Below are 16,989 nucleotides of genomic sequence, written 5' to 3' on the forward strand. Positions count from 1 at the left end.
TCTCAATGCCCAGTCTGTACCTCCCTCCTGGGGGCCCTGGGTCACTGATAACTGGCACTCTGTGCCCATGTAAAGCCCCAATCAATCAGCCTTTTTGTCGAGCAGCTCCTCAAATCCTCCCCAATCACAAAAAAGTGCTGGTCGGATACAGTGCAGATTGGATACAATGCAGGTTACAGTGTGGGTCAGATACAGTGCAGGTGGATACAGGGCAGGTCGGATACAGTGTAGGTGGAATTCATTGCGGGTTGTATATAGTGCAGATCGCATATAGGGGGTAATTCTGAGTTGATCGCAGCAGGAACTTTGGTGGTCATTCCGAGTTGTTCGCTCGTTGCCGATTTTCGCTATGCTGCGATTTGTTGCTAAATGTGCATGCGCCTGGTACGCAGCGCGCATGCGCTAAGTTATTTAACTGAAAACTTAGCAGTTTTGCTGGTGTTCGTACGACGCTTTTCAGTCGCACTGCTGATCGGTGAGTGAGTGACAGGAAAGGGGCGTTTCTGGGAGGTAACTGAGCGTTTTCCGGGAGTGTGCTAAAAAAACGCAGGCGTGTCAGGGAAAAACGCGGGAGTGTCTGGAGAAACAGGGGAGTGTCTGGCCGAACGCAGGGCGTGTTTGTGACGTCAAACCGGGAACTAAATGGACTGAAATGATCGCAATCTAGGAGTAGGTCTGGAGCTACTCAGAAACTGCTTGAAAATATTTAGTAGCAATTCTGCTAAGCTAAGATACACTCCCAGAGGGCGGCGGCTTAGCGTGTGCAATGCTGCTAAAAGCAGCTAGCGAGCGAACAACTCGGAATGAGGGCCATAGTGCGGGTTGGATACAGGGGTTCACTACGATATGCCGGTGGTCGGGCTCCCGGCGACCAGCATACCGGCGCCGGGAGCCCGACCGCCGGCATACTGAAAACCACCCGGATACAGTGTGGTTCAGATACAGTGCAGGTTACAGTACGGGTTGGATACAGTGCAGGTCGGAGTGCGGGTTGGATATAGTGCGCAGTGGCTACAGCGCAAGGTCGGATACAGTGCGAGATACAGTGCAGGTCAGATACAGTGTGGGATACAGTGCGGGTTGGATACAGTGTGTCACATACAGTGAGGGTTGGATACAGTGCAAGGTCAGATACAGTGCAGGTCAGATACAGTACAGGTCTCATACAGTGTGAGCTGTATATATTGTGGGTCAGATACAGCGTGCCTTGGATAAAGTGCAGGTTACAGTGCGGTTCAAATACAGTGTGGGTTGGATACAGCGCAGGTCAGGTACAGTGTGGGTTGGATACAGCGCAGGTCAGGTACAGTGTGGGTTGGATACAGCGCAGGTCAGGTACAGTGTGGGTTGGATACAGCGCAGGTCAGGTACAGTGTGGGTTGGATACAGCGCAGGTCAGGTACAGTGTGGGTTGGATACAGCGCAGGTCAGGTACAGTGTGGGTTGGATACAGCGCAGGTCAGGTACAGTGTGGGTTGGATACAGCGATGGTCAGGTACAGTGTGGATTGGATACAGCGATGGTCAGGTACAGTGTGGGTTGGATACAGTGCAGGTCAGGTACAGTGTGGGTTGGATACAGTGCAGGTCAGGTACAGTGTGGGTTGGATACAGCGCAGGTCAGGTACAGTGTGGGTTGGATACAGCGCTGGTCAGGTACTGTGTGGTTTGGATACAGTGCAGGTCAGGTACAGTGTGGGTTGGATACAGTGCAGGTCAGGTACAGTGTGGGTTGGATACAGCACAGGTCAGGTACAGTGTGGGTTGGATACAGCACAGGTCAGGTACAGTGTGGTTTGGATACAGTGCAGGTCAGGTACAGTGTGGGTTGGATACAGCGCAGGTCAGGTACAGTGTGGGTTGGATACAGCGCAGGTCAGGTACAGTGTGGGTTGGATACAGCGATGGTCAGGTACAGTGTGGATTGGATACAGCGATGGTCAGGTACAGTGTGGGTTGGATACAGTGCAGGTCAGGTACAGTGTGGGTTGGATACAGTGCAGGTCAGGTACAGTGTGGGTTGGATACAGCGCAGGTCAGGTACAGTGTGGGTTGGATACAGCGCTGGTCAGGTACTGTGTGGTTTGGATACAGTGCAGGTCAGGTACAGTGTGGGTTGGATACAGTGCAGGTCAGGTACAGTGTGGGTTGGATACAGCACAGGTCAGGTACAGTGTGGGTTGGATACAGCACAGGTCAGGTACAGTGTGGTTTGGATACAGTGCAGGTCAGGTACAGTGTGGGTTGGATACAGCGCAGGTCAAATACAGTGTGGGTTGGATACAGCGCAGGTCAGGTACAGTGTGGGTTGGATACAGTGCAGGTCAGGTACAGTGTGGGTTGGATACAGCGCAGGGCAGGTACAGTGTGGGTTGGATAAGGCGCAGGCCAGGTACAGTGTGGGTTGGATACAGCGCAGGTCAGGTACAGTGTGGGTTGGATACAGCGCAGGTCAGGTACAGTGTGGGTTGGATACAGCGCAGGTCAGGTACAGTGTGGGTTGGATACAGCGCAGGTCGGAGACAGTGTGGGTTGGATACAGTGTGGGTTGGATACAGGGGGTAATTCAGATCTGATTGCTGAGCTGTGTTTTTTGCAGCTCTGCGATCAGATAGTTGCCGCCTACAGGGGGAGTGTATTTTAGCTGTGCAAGTGTGCGAACGCATGTGTAGCAAAGCTGCACAAACTGTCAAATGATTGGACACACCTGCATTTTTCCAAACACTCCCTGAAAACGGTCAGTTGCCACCCACAAACACCTTCTTCCTGTCAATCTCCTTGCGAACGCCTGTGCGAATGGATCCTTTGCACAAACCCATCGCTGACGAACTTGGAGCACGGCCGGAAGTGAGCATAGCCTAGAGGCAAAAAAAAGCAGCTGCATGGCCGTCCAACCAACATCATTCAACGTCATTGTGCAAAGCTGGCAGAGCGGGCTGTGACCTCAATGTAGGCATCAATTTTGAAAGGTATCTGGTCATACCCAAAAAGCACTGCAGACTCAGCTTATCTGTGGGGGTAGACATGTGGTGGATAGCCTATGTCTTGGCAGGATCTGGCTTAGCACCCTCTGAAGTTAGGAGATGGCCGGCCAACATACGGGACCTGAGTGACTCTGAAATGCCGCTGGCCAGGGTATGACTGCATGCGGATTTCACGGATACTTTGGAGGAACTTGTGAAGGTCCATGTCATGTTCTTCCATGGTGCAACCCCAAATGAGAATGTCTTCCACAATAATGTCCTTTGAAGAGATACTCCATGCAACCCTGGAATGCGTGACTGCCAGTGCATATGCCATAGGACATTCAGAGGAAGGCATACCTGCCCACAGGTGTCATGAACATGTTAAGCACGGATGATTGCTTGTCATCTGCCAGAATCCACAGTTGGCATCCAGAGTGGTAAATATCTTGGCATTTGGCATATCAGCTCTGCTCCACAGTTCTGAGTGGGAGATGAGGTCTCATCAGAGCTTTGTCCAGATGCCCAGGGCCAACGCAGATGCGTACTGGACCATCCATATTTATAGCAGCAACCATAGCTGTCACGCAGGGTGTTGCATTTACAACTGGAGCAGTGAAACCCAATACCGTCATGCAATTTTACTCCGCTATCACTTTGTTCTTCGTGGCAAGAGGTACACGCCTGGGAGCACACACTGCGGGAGAGACATCTAAGTGCACGTGACTGGGAGTTTCCCAGAGGTATTACAATTAATCAGATCAGCAAAGTCTTTTAACTTTGAAACATCCTTCTAAACGACATCAGTTATTAACCCCAATTTTATCCTGTCCGGCAAACCAAGAAGCAGTGTGCCATTACTGTCCACTATATGAGACGGCAGTGGGATATTGGTGGATTGCAGCGTGGCCATGCCATGATAACCCGGATTCATAAGTGTAAGAGTCACAGTGTGAGAGCAGTCAGTAGATGTTTTGGGGGTTTGTGCGCTGGAGCAGATCATGTGATACGACGTTTGGAGGCGATCGTGTGATGCAACGTTTGGAGGAGATCGTGTGATGCAACGTTTGGAGGAGATCATGTGATACGACGTTTGGAGGAGATCGTGTGATGCAACGTTTGGAGGAGATCATGTGATACAACGTTGCACTTGGCACCAGTTTTGAGTATTTGTCTCCTAATCTATATATTTTACCCTTTTCTTGCAGTGGAGACCGGTGGGGGGGGGGTGTTTTCTGGTGGAGCTTCTACTATGTGAGCTGTGTGCGGTGGGCTGCTGGATTGTGCAGTGTAAGGTTGTCTGTCACCAGCGTTAGGCTGGGAACGTGCAAAATGATTTTGTTTGCCACAAAAATTGCAGCGGTTACTGAAAGGATCTTTGTTCATGGGAATATCGACAGCCATAAGTCATACAGTGTGTATTTTGCTGCTGGAGGTCACATTGGGGGTCATTCCGACCTGATCGCACGCTGCTTTATTTTTTTGCAGCGCAGCGATCACGTCAGTACTGCGCATGAACTGCAATGCGCTGGTGCGTCGTACGGGTATAAAGCGGATCGTTGCTGAGGAATGGATTTAACGAAGAATCCATTCACACAGCCAATCGCAAGAAGATTGACAGGAAGAGGGCGTTTGTGGGTGTCAACTGACCGTTTTCTGGGAGTGTTTGGAAAAACGCAGGCGTGTCCAAGCGTTTGCATGGTGGGTGTCTGACGTCAATTCCGGGACCGGACAGGCTGAAGTGATCGCAGCGGCTGAGTAAGTTCTGACCTACACAGAAACTGCACAAAATGTTTTTGCAGAGCTCGGCTGCACAGGCGATCGCACACTTGCAAAGCGAAAAAACACTCCCTCATAGGCGGCGACTATCTGATTGCAGCGCTGCAAAAAGTACGTAGCGAGCGATCAACTCGGAATGACCCCCATAGACCAGACTCTTCTAACCTCTATTGTACTTTTATTGGACTGCCCATGCAGCATTCATATGTGTAAAGCAGTGTCCTGTGTCAATTTCTTCTCACTTAATAAATGTGTATGAGTGACATCATTGTAAGTCCCACACACTATCCTGTCCCTGATGAGCTCACTTGCTAATGGACAAAGGGGGTCATTCTGAGTTGTTCGCTAGCTGCTTTCATTCACTGCTCAGCGATCAGGCAAAAAAATGGCACTTCTGCGCATGCATATGCACCGCAATGCACACGCGCGTTGTACTATTACAACAAACGATGTAGTTTCACACAAGGTCTAACGAAGCTTTTCAGTCGCACTGCCTGCCGCAGAGTGATTGACAGGAAGTGGGCGTTTCTGGGTGTCAACTGACCGTTTTCAGGGAGTGTTTGAAAAAACGCAGGTGTGCCAGATAAAAACGCAGGCGTGGCTAGGGAAACGGAGGCGTGGTTGGCCAAAGCAGGGCGTGTTCATGATGTCAAAACAGGAACTGAATAGTCTGAAGTGATCGCAAGCGCTGAGTAGGTCTGGAGCTACTCAGAACCTGCACAAAATTACAGCCGCTCTGCGATCCTTTCGGTCACACTTCTGCTAAGCCAAGATACACTCCCAGAGGGCGGCGGCTTAGCGTTTGCATAGCTGCTAAAAGCAGCTAGCGAGCGAACAACTCGGAATGACCCCCAATAATCACGTTTCTTTGCTAGTAGCATGAATCTGGCAGCGTATGGCTGGGTACTCATAGAGGGGCTTCTGCGCAGCAGCGATAAAATCATCTCTGTCATTATAACATTTCTCACTGGTAACCATGGGGGTCATTCCCACCCAATCGCTCGCTGCAGTTTATCACAGCGCAGCGATTGGGTCAGATCTGCGCATGCGCCGGTGCCACAGTTCGCCGGCGCATGCTGGACGGCCGAAGGCCATTGTACCGTAGCGATCGCCTCTGCCTGATTGACAGGCAGAGGCGGTTGCTTTGCGGGAGGGGGTTTGGGGGGGGGGGCCCGGTCCGGCCAACACAGGCATGGCTGGACCGTTGTGGGGGCGGGCCACGGCGGCTGCGTGACATCACATGCAGCCTCTGTGACCCGGGCAGCGAAGAGGTTCTCCCGGCCAGCCGCAGTAGCTGCGCTGGCCGGGAGTTACTCCTGAAATGCAAAAGCATCGCCGCTGTGTGATGCTTTTGCATATCTGCAGGGGTGGGGGTGGGGGGCGGCACTGACATGTGGGCTGGACTAGCCCTGTGCTGGTCGTCCCCCCGCAGACTGAGCACAGTATATGCCTGTACCTTTTTGACTTGTCTGAGAGACCTTCCTTCTTGAAGTTCAGCCATTCACTGGTACCTTCCAAAACCAGCAGATCTATGTGTCAGGGACCTTGTGCCATCACAGTCAGACTTCTCACACCGTGTAAAGGGTCCATGAAGGGTAACAGGTTGTCTCCACTGATCTAGACAATTGCCCAGACCGCGCCCCCTAAATGCCGCCAGCCTGCCCCCTCTCGCCCAGCGACCGCCTCTGCCTGTCAATCAGGGAGAGGCGATCGCAGGGCTAAGACATCCGTTGGATGTCTGGCATGCGCCGGTGCACTGCGGCGCCTGCACATGCGCAGTTCAGACCTGATCGCTGCTGTGCGAAAACGCACAGCACCGATCAAGTCTGAATTAGGCCCATGGGGGGTAATTCTGAGTTGATCGCAGCAGGATTTTTGTTAGCATTTGGGCAAAACCATGTGCACTGCAGGAGGGGCAGATGTAACATGTGCAGAGAGAGTTAGATTTGGGTGGGGTGTGTTCAATCTGCAATCTAAATTGCAGTGTAAAAATAAAGCAGCCAGTATTTACCTTGCACAGAAACAAAATAACCCACCTAAATCTAACTCTATCTGCACATGTTACATCTGCCCCCTGCAGTGCACATGGTTTTGCCCAACTGCTAACAAAAATCCTGCTGCGATCAACTCAGAATTACCCCCATAGTACCTGCCACGTCCTAGGGAAATGGGCAGGATAGGAGGCCATGATGATACAATCTCAACGAGTTGCGCAGTTGTAGCCCCACCCCCTCTGCTTGGTGCTGCAATCCACAGGGGCATTGCAGCACAGCGCCCATGGTCATAAATACACACCTTGCCTCCTGCAGAAGCCTCCCGTGTCTCACCTTCAGCACTTTTTATGCTGCACGTGAGAGACCGTCTACCCCCGTGTAATCCAGAGGGAAGAGTAAACAGATATTGAATAAATCCCTATTTCAGCAGCTTTTCACTTGTATACAGTATACGCTCAGCATATCAGACAGTTATAGACTTCTGGGGCAAAGTCCTGCTGTAAATCACAGTCCACTTTCAGTTTATACTGAGAGGGTCATAAAATCCCGCGTGACGTGAGTAACAGATTGTTATCTCCGCCACACTGCGGCAGCCGCCATGTCTGGCCTGAGGAAGTGTCAGGAGACTTTGTAGCCCGTACATTCCCCAGGAACATCACTGAGGCCGGAGACAATTACTGCCCTGAGTCCAGGCTTCCAGTTACACGTGTCCTCATACACGGAGGGCCTGATTCAGGATTGTAAGGAATTGCGCAGCTTCAAGGAAGCGGCTTTGCAATTCCGTGTCATTAACATTCGTCATTTTCATACTTTACCATCCACATGGACAACGACTGGGAATAGTAACCTGTGCCGAGAGGAATGAGGCATCTTGCCCGAAGCATTGTTGGGGGTATTCAGACACGGCTGCAATAGAGTCCCGCAGCGCAGTTTGCTGGTGGTGGCAAACTACGCATGCGCAGCGATACACATTGTGGTCGCGTTCCTGATGGATGCGCCCACAGTGTCATTGACTGATGAGACCGTTGCTGGGGCGAAGTTTTGGTGTTGCAGATGCGGCGCCAGGAAAATGGGAGAGGGCCAGGACCATTTTCGGGGCGTCTGTGTGATGTCACACACAGCTGCCCCAGAAATAAAAATGGCTGCTGATTGCCTGGCAGTGGGGGTCAACCTTAGATCCGATGCATTTGCAATTACATTGCGGATGTATAGGAAAGGGGCTGACACATGCGGGGGCAGCATTGCACTGTGCTGGGCGGCCCTCAGCGTGTGCGGAGATTAACACAGATCTGGCTGCGTATGCGGCCGTCTGCGGTCATCTCTGAATAACCCCCTGTGAGCGAAGCGAGCCATGCAAGGGGACACAGTACACTAATGGGGTTTGTTTGTGGCAGAAAAGTGACAAAACACCCCCACAAATGGTGTCTACTTTTTTTGTGTCGACCATTTACAAATCAGCCTTTTGACTTGGTCGACCTAATGCATGTCTACCATTAGTGGTCGACCTACTGACTGTGGAACTTAGTGTAGATCTAAAAATCTCCACCGAGCGGAGCGGGGAGTCATACAGCGCACAGGCCGGACAGTGCATGTGGGTGGCGGTGCGGGTTCTCTGGACAGCGGTTGGTAACAGCAGTGTAACCGCAGATCTCACAGAGCTATGTGGAAAACTTACATCTTACATGCATGTGCATGACTAGGTGCAGCCTCCCTGGAGGATCCAATATGCAGTCTGCGCAGTAGCGGCGTGCACCTGCAACATAGACTCAAGGCGTCTGAGGACACATGTGACGGGAACCGATAAGCTGCACATCTGGGCAATTTACTGGCCTTATAGCATTCTTACCGCTGCCGGCCAGTGTCGCTGAGGAGCTGAACTGCACACCTACAACTGTGACGCACTCTTACAGCTGCCGGCCAGTGTCGCTGAGGAGCTGAACTGCGCACCTACAGCTGTGACGCACTCTTACCGCTGCCGGCCAGTGTCGCCGAGGAGCTGAACTGCGCACCTACAAGTGTGACGCACTCTTACCGCTGCCGGCCAGTGTCGCTGAGGAGCTGAACTGCGCACCTACAGCTGTGACGCACTCTTACCGCTGCCGGCCAGTGTCACTGGGGAGCTGAACTGCGCACCTACAGCTGTGACGCACTCTTACCGCTGCAGGCCAGTGTCGCTGGGGAGTTGAACTGCGCACCTACAGCTGTGACGCACTCCTACCGCTGCCGGCCAGTGACGCTGGGGAGCTGTACTGCGCACCTACAACTGTGACGCACTCTTACCGCTGCCGGCCAATGTCGCTGAAGAGCTGAACTGCGCACCTAAACTGTGACGCACTGTTACCGCTGCCCGCTAGTGTCGCTGGGGAGCTGAACTGCGCACCTACAACTGAGACGCAGTGTTACTGCTGCCGGTCAGTGTCGCTGAGGAGCTGATCTGCGCACCTACAGCTGTGACGCTCTCTTACCGCTGCCAGCCAGTGTCGTTGAGGAGCTGAACTGCGCACCTATAGTTGTGATGCATTCTTACCGCTGCCGGCCAGTGTCGCTGGGAAGCTGAACTGCGCATTTATAACTGTGACGCACTCTTACCGCTGCCGGCCAGTGTCGCTGAGGAGCTGAACTGCACACCTACAGCTGTGACGCACTCTTACCACTGCCGGCCAGTGTCGCTGAGGAGCTGAACTGCGAAGCTACAACTGTGACGCACTCTTACTGCTGCCGGCCAGTGTCGCTGGGGAGCTGAACTGCGCACCTACAGCTGTGACGCACTCTTACCGCTGCCGGCCAGTGTCGCTGAGGAGCTGAACTACGCACCTACAACTGTGACGCACTCTTACCGCTGCCGGCCAGTGTCGCTGAGGAGCTGAACTGCGCACCTACAACTGTGACGCTCTCTTACCGCTGCCGGCCAGTGTCGCTGGGGAGCTGAACTGCGCACCTACAACTGTGACGCACTCTTACCGCTGCCAGCCAGTGTCGCTGGGGAGCTGAACTGCGCACCTACAGCTGTGACGCACTCTTACCGCTGCCAGCCAGTGTCGCTAAGGAGCTGAACTGCGCAACTACAACTGTGACGTACTCTTACCGCTGACGGCCAGTGTCGCTAAGGAGCTGAACTGCGCACCTACAGCTGTGACGCACTCTTACCGCTGCCGGCCAGTGTCGCTGAGGAGCTGAACTGCGCACCTACAGCTGTGACGCACTCTTCCTGCTGCCGGCCAGTGTCGCTAAGGAGCTGAACTGCGCAACTACAACTGTGACGTACTCTTACCGCTGACGGTCAATGTCGCTAAGGAGCTGAACTGCGCACCTACAACTGTGACGCACTCTTACCGCTGCCAGCCAGTGTCGCTGGGGAGCTGAACTGCGCACCTACAGGTGTGATGCACTCTTACCGCTGCCAGCCAGTGTCGCTAAGGAGCTGAACTGCGCAACTACAACTGTGACGTACTCTTACCGCTGACGGCCAGTGTCGCTAAGGAGCTGAACTGCGCACCTACAGCTGTGACGCACTCTTACTGCTGCTGGCCAGTGTCGCTAAGGAGCTGAACTGCGCACCTACAGCTGTGACGCACTCTTACCGCTGCCGGCCAGTGTCGCTGAGGAGCTGAACTGCGCACCGACAGCTGTGACGCTCTCTTACCGCTGCCGGCCAGTGTCGTTGAGGAGCTGAACTGCGCACCTATAGCTGTGACGCATTCTTACCGCTGCCGGCCAGTGTCGCTGAGGAGCTGTAACTGCGCACATACAACTGTGACGCACTCTTACCGCTGCCGGCCAGTGTCGCTGAGGAGCTGTAACTGCGCACATACAACTGTGACGCACTCTTACCACTGCCGGCCAGTGTCGCTGAGGAGCTGAACTGCGAAGCTACAACTGTGACGCACTCTTACCGCTGCCGGCCAGTGTCGCTGAGGAGCTGAACTGCGCACCTACAACTGTGACGCACTCTTACCGCTGCCGGCCAGTGTCACTGAGGAGCTGAACTGCGCACCTACAACTGTGACGCACTCTTACCGCTGCCGGCCAGTGTCGCTGAGGAGCTGAACTGCGCACCTACAACTGTGACGCTCTCTTACCGCTGCCGGCCAGTGTCGCTGGGGAGCTGAACTGCGCACCTACAGCTGTGACGCACTTTTACCGCTGCCGGCTCTGAACTGCGCACTTACAACTGTGACGCACTCTTAGCGCTGCCGGCCAGTGTCGCTGGGGAGCTGAACTGCGCACATACAACTGTGACGCTCTCTTACCGCTGCTGGCCAGTGTCGCTGGGAAGCTGAACTGCGCACCTACAGCTGTGACGCACTCTTACCGCTGCCGGCCAGTGACACTGAGGAGCTGAACTGCGCACCTACAGCTGTGACGCACTCTTACCGCTGCCGGCCAGTGACACTGAGGAGCTGAACTGCGCATCTACAGCTGTGACGCACTCTTACCGCAGCCGGCCAGTGACACTGAGGAGCTGAACTGCGCACCTACAGCTGTGACTCTCTCTTACCACTGCCGGCCAGTGTCGCTGAGGAGCTGAACTGCGCACCTACAGCTGTGACGCACTCTTACCACTGCCAGCCAGTGTCACTGAGGAGCTGAACTGCGCACCTACAGCTGTGACGCACTCTTACCACTGCCGGCCAGTGTCGCTGGGGAGCTGAACTGCGCACCTACAACTGTGACGCACTCTTACCGCTGCTGGCCAGTGTCGCTGAGGAGCTGAACTGCGCACCTACAACTGTGACGCACTCTTACCGCTGCCGGCCAGTGTCGCTGGGGAGCTGAACTGCGCACCTACAGCTGTGACGCTCTCTTACTGCTGCCGGCCAGTGTCGCTGAGGAGCTGAACTGCGCACCTACAGCTATGACGCACTCTTACCGCTGCCGGCCAGTGTCGCTGGGGAGCTGAACTGCGCACCTACAGCTGTGACGCATTCTTACCGCTGCCAGCCAGTGTCGCTGGCACTGGACACAGGTATAGGGGGTAATTCAGATCTGATCGCTAGGCAGCGATTTTTGCAGCCCTGCGATCAGATAGTCGCCGCCTACAGGAGGAGTGTATTTTAGCTGTGCAAGTTTGCGATCGCATGTGTAGCTGAGCTGTACAAACAGATTTTGAGCAGTCTCTGCGCAGCCCAGGACTTACTCAGCCGCTACGATCACATCAGCCTGTTCAGGGACAGATTTGACGTCAGGAACCCTCCCTGCAAACGCTTGGACACGCCTGCGTTTTTCCAAAAACGCCCTATTCCTGTCAATCTTCTTGCGAACGCCCGTGCGAATGGATCCTTCGCATAAACCCGTCGCTGACCGGTGATCCCAGTTGCAGCCGTGCAATGCGCTGGTGTAGTGTGGTGCATACGCATGCGCAGTTCGGATCTGATTGCCCGCTGTGCGAAAACGCACATCAGCGATCAGATCTGAATTACCCCCATAGTACGGGATGAGAACCAGGATGGTGCCCCTGACAGCTGACAGTGAGTCTAGGGCATGGGTCTTCAACCTGTGGCCCTCCAGCTGCTGTGAAACTGCACATCCCAGCATGCCCTGCCATAGTTTTGCTATTAAGGTATGCTAAAACTGAGGCAAGGCATGCTGGGGAGTGTAGTTCCACAGCAACTGGAGGGCCGCAGGTTGAAGACCCATGATCTAGGGCAGGCCTGTCCAACCTGCGGCCCTCCAGCTGTTGAGAAACTACACATCCCAGCATGCCCTGACACAGTTTTAGCATTCTCTAACAGCAAAACTGTGTCAGGGCATGCTGGGATATGTAGTTTCACAACAGCTGGAGGGCCGCAGGTTGGACATGCCTGATCTAGGGCACAATAACAGAAGATAATGTATCATTGGAATTTACATTCTCTCCCTGTGCTGTATTTATCAATTGTTGGAATTTATACCTGATAATTGTCATTTCTTATCGCCGCTCATTTACCCGAATGCACTAATATACCTACACCTGCAGGGACGGGCAGTGACAGGAGCTCTTCCCAAGCAGTGTGTAAATATCACTAATAAAATCATTTTACTCCTCTATCAGGACCCCTACTCCTGACCACACGGCCATTGCTGTGGAGGGCTCCTGCAGAACCCTCTCCTGGTAATTTGTGCATATTATAGCCCATAGGCTACTATAGGATAACACCATCCAGAGACTGGTAACTCTGACACCTATGGGGGCTGCAGCTGCCTGGAAATGGAGGGACAGCGGCAGAGATTGAGATAGAACTGGCACGGTCCCTCCATGGCACATTTAGGGGGACCTTAATATTTGTGGATACCCCCGAAAGTGGCTGTTTTGGGCTTTTTTATCCACTAAATACAGTTTAATAAATATGTCTCTCTCTCTCTCTATATAGGGCCCTCATTCCGAGTTGTTCACTCGCTAGTTGCTTTTAGCAGCATTGCACACGCTAGGCCGCCGCCCTCTGGGAGTGTATTTTCGCATAGCAGAATTGCGAACGAAAGATTAGCAGAATTGTGATTATAATTCCTTGCAGTTTCTGAGTAGCTCCAGACCTACTCCTACACTGCGATCAGCTCAGCCCGTTTCGTTCCTGGTTTGACGTCACAAACACACCCAGCGTTCGGCCAGCCACTCCCCCGTTTCTCCAGACACTCCCGCGTTTTATCCTGGCACGCCTGCGTTTTTCCGCACACTCCCAGAAAACGCTCAGTTTCCGCCTAGAAACACCCACTTCCTGTCAATCACACTCCGATCACTACAACGATGAAAATTCTTTGTTCTGACGTGAGTAAATCTACTAAGTTTTGTGCTAAATTACTTAGTGCATGCGCGCTGCGTACCATGCGCATGCGCATTTTCGCCTTAATCGCTCCGTTGCGAAAATCGGCAACGAGCGAACAACTCGGAATGACCCCCTATATCTTTTTATTTTCGTTATAGGGTGTATTGGAAGCAGGCAGGAGCAGACTGCTAAATTAACCCTTTCCCCTCTGCTGTTTAGGTTTTGCGGCTCTTTGACACCACTTAGGGCCCTGCGGCGTCCCCCTGTCCTCAGGTAGGTTGCACGTCCAGCCCGTGCCTCCCTCCTACCGAGCGCTCTCTTCTGTCACACTACTGTATCTCTGCCTGTCCTTGCCTGTCTACTGGGTTGGCGTCTCAGCCTGGTAGGTGTGTCTCGCCTGCCTTCCCTCCCCCACATGTCTCTCTGTGCTGTCCCTGACGTCGGTGGGTGTCTCACCTGGCCTGCTCCATTACAGGAAATACCTTCATTGTGGTGGGACAGCGGGGCAGCTGTCACATCCCACCTCCGCACCGTGGCCCTCCATCAGGGATAGAAGAATGTGAGGCGCTTCTCATCCCACCCTCCTCCTAATTCTCTGCAGGTAACAAAAACAAGTTCTCTACCTATTTGTATTCACCTTTCTCTCTGCTTCCCTCCCTCCCTCGCTGGCTTTGTTCCTGTACACAGCAGCCAAAGTAACCTTTAAACTCTTTAAATTGCCTGGCCAGTGACAACCGTCTGCCCGCTGCTACTTCAGTGGCCAGCAATGGTTTGCAAAACAGGCTTTGATGTTTCCTAATAGCAGACATACTTGTGGGCCCTGCACAGCCCTAGGGGGTGAGGAACGCCCGCAAACAACTTATAAAGTCCAAACAGGAGCCATGCAACCATTAGGTGATCTATAACTTTGGTGTAATGTTTAACCGCACGGTGGGGAGGTGATCCGGTGCTGGGGAGGGGTCTTCCAGCTTCACCAGACACAAGTGGAGCTAATGGGATTTGCTTGTTGACACCTGGTGGAGTCCAGCACCTGCATGCTGATTAACACCTTCCTGGAGACCAGGCAGCAGTAAGTGGGAGAGATCCAGAGTACAGCAGAAAGTTATCCGGTGGGGAAAAGTTTAGTAACTTTGACCGTCGCCCAGGTGATGGCGTTAATCCAGCTGCGAGAGGCTTATTGTGCGTTAGATATTTAGGGGGTGATGTAAACGGTGCTTTCTGCTAGCACAGGCACTTCACAGTCACAATCGCTATGATTCATGTCCTAGACATGTCTGGTTTATGGTCTGGAGCAACTGCAGATTATTTCCAATTCATGCCACGGTGTGAGATACTCTGCAGGTTGCAGCTGCTTTTCCCACATGTTTTCCAGGCCAAATTAAATGAATAGAATTTCAGTTACTGAATACAGCCTAGGCCTGTGCCTGGCCAACCTGTGGCTCCCCAGCTGTTGTGAAACTACAAGTCCCAGCATGCTTTACCAGCTGATTTTTGTGAGGGCCCGCTGAGACTTGTAGTTTCACAACAGCCGGAGAGCCACAGGTTGCCCGGGCCTGGCCTAAGCCATTGCAGTTTGAAAAGAAGTGGGAAAAGCAGAAGCTGGCTTGTGACAGTCAGATGGGCAGGTATGCTCGGTGCTGAACTCTCATGCACCCTGGGCTGTACTTGGATGACAGGCATAGGAGGTGCTGACTAGGACGGGAATAAATGTAACACAACTGGTTTTATGCTAAGCATCTGTATTGTTACTGTTTTGCTAACTATGCTGCGCCAAACGCAACTTTTACCAGTGAAAGGCGTGGATCGTGGGGTTTGCAGACCGCGTGGACGGTTGCAATTGCTAATTCCTGGTACACTACCCAATGCAGCCGGTGATACTCTGTCACTGGAGAGTGCCCCCCTGTCTGCAGCCGCACATGTAAACATACAGGCGTGCAGGGTGTACACGCTCCGGAAAGGAGGAGTCAGTCTAGTTACGGCTTAGTGACACTCGCTGATAACAGGGCCTAGATAAATTGGGCTACTCTGGCACTTCAGGGGTTAACTGAAAAGTGCTGAAGGTTTACTGTGGCTGTGTTGTGAAACGTCTGTTCAGTTTCTCTTCAGAGTTGTCAAACATCAGTAAATTTACTGACAGCCGTGACCTGGGGGGGTAAAATACAAACTACATTTTGTCCTGTCGGTAAGAAAAAAGTTCATGTCAGCAGATAATGACCCTGACAGTACAGAAAGCACACAGAGGGCGTCACGTCGACGGTACGAGGTTATGTGGATTCCCCACGTGTCATACTTGCCGACTTTGGGGTCTGTTTTCTAAGCCGGGGAGAGAGATAAAGTGGACGGAGATAAAGTACTAGCCTAACTGCCATGTGACAGGCTGTGTTTGAAAAATGACAGTTAGGAGCTGATTGGCTGGAACTTTACTGGTCGGTAATACTGCTGATATATGGAAAAAAATAAGCCACGTAAGTGGGCGTATCGGTTTTTATGAAGAGCCGCTGCAATACCATCACCGTACAGCCGGGCGGCGATAGTGGCACATGTATGCAAATAATCACTGTTCTCTGCAATAACTGCGACTGTATAATACTTGCTGATTAATAAAGTTGTTAAATTGCGCTGGATCTAGCGCATTTGTCTGCTGATGTGCATTTACAGCACACCATGGTGTCCTCTATATCAACCAATCAGACTCCAGTTGTCATTCTCCTACTGCCATATTTTACAGACGGGCGTGCGGTACATAGGGTTAGGACTCCTAGGAACAGATTCCGTTGCAGGCAAAATGCTGCCGGCACGGATTTGCTCATCTCTGCTCGCAGCCCGTGGAGGTGAGAACAGACACGACCGTAAATCCCCGAAGTTACTGCCATATGCTGGACACCTGTTGCGATGCTCCTTGTGTGTAATTGAATAGGCCCCTTGGTACTTGTAGTCTAGTTCTGTAATAAACATTTATACGATCGGCTCTGCAGCGCCAACCTTACAGTATTCCTGGCGGTCGTGTCATGTGACACCAAACATAACTTTTCCCACTAATCCGATATGTATCAGCTAAAGGGGTCAATTCATGAAGCAGTAAAATGAGTGGAGAAGTGAGCCTGTGTAGAAGTTGCCCATGGCAACCAATCAGCTGCTCCGTACAGTTGTATAGTATGCAAATTGTAAATGTTACTTTGAATGCTGATTGGTTGCCATGGTCAACTTCTCCACTGGCTCACTTCTCCACACGTTTCACTGCTTCATGAATAGACCCCTAAATGCCAAGCTCACAGGCTGTGTTTGAAAAATGACTGTCAGCAGCTGATTGGCTGGAACTTTATCTCTCTCCAATGCTTAGTATAAAGACCCCATAGTTTTTATGCATGCATACCCATCATTCCCCAAATGTGACACATTATATACCTGCCATCTATCTGATTGACAGTCCCAGCGCTATAACACTGCAGAAATACTCTGCCCATCAGATAAGAGTGAGGTCAGCGACACTCTACATTGCAAACTTTGGGCAGGA

The 16,989-nt window shown here is 52.4% G+C and overlaps 1 protein-coding gene across 3 annotated transcripts in view; it reads left to right on the forward strand.

Annotated features, from left to right (window-relative positions):
• LOC135056899 (uncharacterized) overlaps positions 1–16,989 on the forward strand; it is a 77,190-nt gene that overhangs the window by 4,752 nt on the left and 55,449 nt on the right. Inside the window, exon 1 of one of the 3 annotated variants that reach the window (XM_063962653.1) lies at positions 13,936–14,076. The exons of 1 other annotated variant lie outside the window; for it this stretch is intronic. The gene's annotated coding sequence lies outside the window, so the exon portion shown is untranslated. Of the gene's footprint in view, positions 1–13,935; positions 14,077–14,382; positions 14,545–16,989 lie in introns of those variants that run through there. One more of the 3 variants, XM_063962654.1, reaches the window with a different exon arrangement.

The sequence above is a fragment of the Pseudophryne corroboree genome, chromosome 3 (assembly GCF_028390025.1).
Source record: "Pseudophryne corroboree isolate aPseCor3 chromosome 3, aPseCor3.hap2, whole genome shotgun sequence".
In the NCBI taxonomy this organism is placed as follows: domain Eukaryota; kingdom Metazoa; phylum Chordata; class Amphibia; order Anura; family Myobatrachidae; genus Pseudophryne; species Pseudophryne corroboree.